The sequence below is a fragment of the Mandrillus leucophaeus genome, unplaced genomic scaffold (assembly GCF_000951045.1).
Source record: "Mandrillus leucophaeus isolate KB7577 unplaced genomic scaffold, Mleu.le_1.0 Scaffold490, whole genome shotgun sequence".
NCBI classification, from domain to species: Eukaryota; Metazoa; Chordata; class Mammalia; order Primates; family Cercopithecidae; genus Mandrillus; species Mandrillus leucophaeus.
The window spans coordinates 908470-914388 of record NW_012105254.1 but is presented as its reverse complement, the minus strand read 5'-3'; the positions used below and the strand labels follow the sequence as shown (position 1 = coordinate 914388).

Below are 5919 nucleotides of genomic sequence, written 5' to 3'. Positions count from 1 at the left end.
ATATATATATGTATATATGTGTGTGTATATATATATATAGCTTTGCAGCCCTAACAGAAACAAAACTCAGCTTGACATATTAAATGTAGAAATCACTATGTAGGTAGAAAATTTTAAACTTTGTCAAGTTTCTTTAGAATGGGCACCCATTAAGAGTTATAACAACATTTAAATTCAGAAAATCAATCATCTCAAAAAATTTTAACAGTTCAAGTATTTTTCATAATTATGTTTGTGAAAGAAATGAAAATGTAAAGCCCAGGAAGCAGGGTGATACTATTGCTAGTTATAATTTCTATTTTTAACACCCTAAATTTCTTAGTTCTCATTTCTTCTTGCATTTCAGCTTGTGGTTGGCTTTGCAAAGCTAACATTTTCTTTGGTGACAGTTTTTAAAACATAAGCCAGAAGACTGGTCAGGAGCTTCTCCATTCCATAAAACATCTGAGAACTTTAAAAAAAAAAAAGGTATTTCAATTGGACCAAGAAGATAAAGTAATGTGATATTTTGATAGGTGCTTATTTTTGTTTTGTTTGTTTTTAACTTCTAGACTTATCCCAATGTTTTCCAGGATCCTCAGAACATACGGGTGGCCTTTTCTTTTAAAAATATATATAAACCTGGTAGAGTGTGGTGGCCTATGCCTGTAATCAGACTGAGATGGGAGGATTGCTTGAGCCCAGGAATTTGAGACCATTCTGGGCAGCATAGTGGGACCCTGTCTCTACAAAAAATAAAAAATTAGCCCAACATGGTGGCACATGCCTGTGGTCCCAGCTACTTGAGAGGCTGTGGCAGGAGGATCACTTGAGCCTGGGAGTTTGAGACTGCAGTGAGCTATGATCACGCTACTGCACTCCAGCCTGGGTGACAGAGCAAGATACTGTCTCTAAGAAAAAAAAAGTTGGGGGAGGGCAGTGTTTCTTTTAGTACAGTCTCTTTCAGCAGGAAAACAAAAGCTTTCCCAGAAGCGTCCTAGGAGATTTCCTCCCTTCATCTTCTTGGCCAGTGTTGGGTAACGTGGCCATTATTAGATGCAGGGGGTCTGGGAAAGTGGATAAGAGGAGTAGAATAGCTAATGTCAGAGTGTTTCCCAAATAAAATGGGAGTTGTATCAATAAACAGAAGGTTTGTGGAGGAGGTGGGGATGAGATGGCAGTTAGGCAGGCAAAGTACATCACCTGCCATGATGCAATATTCGTGTAGCTAAAAACTTGTAATGCAGTTAGATAGAATGAATATGTTCTAGTGTCCCATAGCACAGCAGGGTGACTGTAGTTAATGATATAGTGTGGATATTTGTTCCCACACAAATCTCATGTGGGATTGTAATCCCCAATGCTGGAAGTGGGGCCAGTGGGAGGTGATTGGATCATGGGGGCAGAGTCCTCATGAATGGCTTAGGCCATCCCCTTCATGATCTGGTTGTTTAAAAGCATGTGACTGACCGGGTGCAGTGGCTCATGCCTGTAATCCCAGCACTTTGGGAGGCTGAGACAGGTGGATTGCCTGAGCTCAGGAGTTCGAGACCAGCCTGGGTAACATGGTGAAACCCCATCTCTACTAAAATACAAAAAAATTAGCCAGGTGTACTGGTATGTGCCTGTATCTCAGCTACTCGGGAGGCTGAGGCAGGAGAATTGTTTGAACCTGGAAGATGGAGGTTGCAGTGAGGCAAGATCGTACCACTGCACTCCAGCCTGGGTGACAGAGTGAGACTCCTTCTCCAAGAAAATAAAAAAGCATGTGGCAATTCTCTCCCGATTCTCTCTTGCTTGCTCCTGCTTTTGCTATGTGACATGCTTGTTTCCCCTTCACCATCTGCCATGATTGAAAGCTCCCTGAGGCTTCACTGGAAGCCAAGTAGATGCCAGCACCATGCTTCCTGCAGAACCGTGAGCCAATAAAACCTTTTTCCTAGTCTCAGGTATTTCTTTATAGCAATGCAAGAACAGTCTAATGCAGTTAACAGTAATTTATTTTATACTTCAAAATAGCTAGAAGAGATTTGAAGTGTTCCCAATACAAAGAAATGATAAATATTTGAGGTGATTCACACCCTGATTTGATCATTACACGTTGTATGCATGTATCAAAATATCATGGACCTATCCCATAAATAAGTGCAATTATTGTGTATCAATAAAAATGTTTTGCTTGGGCTTGGTGGCTTATGCCTGTAATTTCAGCACTTTGGGAGGCTGGGGCTGGTGATTCACTTGAGTGCAGGAATTTGGGACCAGCTTGAGTAACATGGTGTAAAAGTTCCCACAAAAATTACAAAAATTAGCTGACTGTGATAGCATGCACCCAGGTACTCAGGAGGCTGAGGTGGGAGGATCACTTGAGCCCAGGAGGTGGAGGATGCAGTGAGCAAAAATCTCACCACCGCACTCCAGCCTGGGTGACAGAGCAAGACCCTGTCTCAAAAAAGTTTTAATGGTAAATTACATTTGAATATCAGTCAAAATGGTGACAGCAATTTTTCTATAGTCCCTTACTACTAAAGTGGGATCCCTGGTGAGCAGAATGGGTGTACCCTGAAAGTGTTAGAAATGCAGAATCAGGGTCCACCCTCAACCTACTGAATTAGAATTTGCAGTTTAACAAGAAGTCCAGGTGATTCCTATGCATATTAAGGTTTGAGATGCTCTAGCTGAGGTGACTTAGTACAATATGCCTAAAATACTCTAGATCAAGCAATTTGCTATTGTGAAATAGGAACAAATTGGCATCAGTACTCACAAACACAGAAAATAAAAGTCCAAATATAAGAACAGTGGACAAAAATCAGAAAACTTTGAAATGCTGTAAATGTGAGCATAATGCAATAGATGCAGGAGAAGAAAAGAGATTTTTTTTCGGTCAAGTGGAATGAGACTTACCTGATGGCCATTGTATCACACCCTAATGTCATATTTATGATTACATTCAGTAATATTAAGTTTCTTACAGCATATAAAAGTGCCATTTAATAAGTCTTCACCAGCAAAGATGGAATAAGCAAGCATTCAAACTGATTAATCCTTAAGTACAGAGATGAAGCTGGTGTCACCAGTGATAGACAACATGAAAGTTAGATGAACTGCTGTAAACCTACCTCATAAGACCATGACTTCCTCTCTGTAAGATTTTAATTCTTTATTGAAACACTTTGTAGTGGATGAAAGTGAAGTTTTCTCATTTATCTCTTAATGAGCTCTTACAGTACAGTATATTTTATGCCAATCATTCTAAAGTCTTTTAAGACTCATTGATTATTAATTATTAATTATTGATTATGCTTGTTGCCTCAGCCTCATTTTGTGAGAATAGAAATACTAATGATTTTCAATGTTGCCCCAGGCTGGAGTTCATTTAAAAGCAAATACATTGTTTTTTTTTTTAAACATTATTTATTAATAGACCATAGTCTCTAGTGGTCATGCTTGTGGTGAAACTGCTTATAGTACATACATACCCCAAAGTTGGAAGTAAAAAGCTAGAGTCAACATTTTACTTTGGGAAGCTTGTACCAATTTATGTGAGCAAGCATATTTGCTTTTTAACAGTGAAATTGGACCAGCATAGAAAGCTATTTTGGCTAAATGTATTGCTTGAATTGATCTGTTTCATCACAGAACTCTTCCAGGCAGCAAACTTGGAGAAGTGCTTCTTTAAGGGAAATTAATTCAGGTTGTAAAAAAAAAAAAAGGGCAGAGAGAAGGCATTAAAAACAGACACTTCATGAAAGAAGACACAGGAATGTCCAAGAAGTACATGTAACAGTGCTCATCACTGTTAGTCATTGAGGAAATGGAATTAAAACCCAGTTGAGATACCACTATGTGGCTAAAATTTTGAAAAGCTGACAATGCCAAGTAATGGCAAGAATGTGGAGCAACTGGAATTTTCTTGAACTGCTGGTAGGAGCTTAAAATGGTACAACATGGATCACCTGAGGTCAGGAGTTTGAGACTAGCCTGGCCAACATGGCAAAACCCCGTCTCCACTAAAAATACAAAAATTAGCCATGCGTGGTGGTGGGCACCTGTAATTCCAGCTACTTGGGAGGCTGAGGCAGGAGAATCACTTGAACCCAGGAGGTAGAGGTTGCAGTGAGCTGAGTTCTATGGTGCCACTGCACTCCAGCCTGGGTAACAGAGCAAGACTCTGTCTCAAAAAAAAAAAAAAAAAAAAAAGTACAACAATTTTTTGTCAGTTTCTTATAAAGTTATACATACATCTACCCTAGGACCCATGAATTCCATGCCTAGGTATTTTCTCATGAGTCATGAAACCATTTGTTTAAAAAAACAAAAACAAAAACAAAAAAACAGAAAACAAACAAACAAACAACCCTGCACAAAAATGTTCAGTAGCAACTTTCTTCCTAAGAGCCCCAAACTGAAAACAACTCAAATATCCATCAGCAGGAGGATTAATAATCAAATAGCAGTATATTGATACAATGGAATACTACTGAGTAATAAAAAGCAAATCAATAGGACACATGCAGCAACATGAATGAGTCTCAGAAACATCATGTTGAATGAAAAAAGCCATTCTGTCAGAGTCCATGTAAGTGAAATTCTAGAACAAGCAAAACTAACCTATAGTGATAAAATCCAGAAAGTAATTGGAGGGATTTGCAGGGGTGGGGAAGGTAGGTACGTGGGGATTGACTGGAAAGAGGCAAAAGGGACCTCTAAGATGGAAGAAATAGTCTATGTCGGCCTGGCCCAGTGGTTCACGCCTGTAATCCCAGCACTTTGGGAGGCCAAGGCAGGTGGAACACTTGAGCCCAGGAGTTTGAGACCAGTCTGGGCAACATGGTGAAACTCGTTTCTACAAAAAATACGAAAAATTAGCCAGGCATGGTAGTATGCACGTAGTCCCAGCTACTCTGGAGGCTGAGGTGGGAGGATCACTTAAGCCCAGGAGGCAGAGGTTGCAGTGAGCTATGATGGTGCTGCTGCACTCCAGCTTGGGCGACAGAGCAACACCCCGTCTCAGAAAACGAAAAATGAAATATTCTGCCTTGATTTTGGTATCGGTTACACAAGTACATAATTGCCAAGACCCATAGAACTGTAAACTTAAGATCTATGTAGGCCAGGTGCAGTGGCTCATGCCTGTAATGCTAGCACTTTAGGAGGCTGAGATGGGCGGATCACTTGAGGTCAAGAGTTTGAGACGAGCCTGGGCAACATGGGGAAATCCCGTCTCTACAAAAAATACAAAAATTATCTGGGTATGGTGGCATGCACCTGTGGTCCCACCTACTCAGGAGGCTGAGGTGGGAGGATCAATTGAGCTTGGGAGGTCAAGGCTGCATGAGCCGTGTTCACACCACTGCACTGAAGCCTGGGTGACAGAGTGAAACTCTGTTTCCAAACCAACCAACCAACCAACCAAAACAAAAACTGTATGTTTTATATCAATTATATTTTAATTTTGAAAGTAAGATCCCCCCTTTTCTCCCGACCCTACTGAAGAGGATGTCTGCCCAGACAACCTAACTAGTGCAAAAAATTCTGTTTCAGGCTAAGTCCCTCTAGGTAAGACATAAGCTCTGCTGGACTTGAACTCCAGGTGGGAATTAACCAACATGCACTATGGCTCTATCCTATCTGAACCTGATGATCCTGTGGTTTAACTAACTTACTCTGGTGTTTTAGTAAAAGCTGCCTTTCCTACCTCAATTTTTATTATCCTTTTCTGTCTTAGCGTTTCTAGTCTTTTGACTACAAACATTTGTTGATAAGGCATGATATATATGAAAATTTGTTGTCTTTTTTGAGACTTATTCCATCTATTTTTTAAAAAATAAACCACAATGGTGTGTTTGACTTTTCTTTTCCTTCTTTCTTTCTTTCTTTCTTTCTTTCTTTCTTTCTTTCTTTCTTTCTTTCTTTCTTTCTTTCTTTCCTTCCTTC

At 40.0% G+C, this 5919-nt stretch overlaps 1 pseudogene; it reads right to left on the bottom strand.

Moving 5' to 3' along the window:
• Positions 1 to 2897, bottom strand: part of LOC105550592 — a 10701-nt pseudogene extending 7804 nt beyond the window's left edge.
• Between the last annotated feature and the right edge of the window lie 3022 nt (positions 2898 to 5919).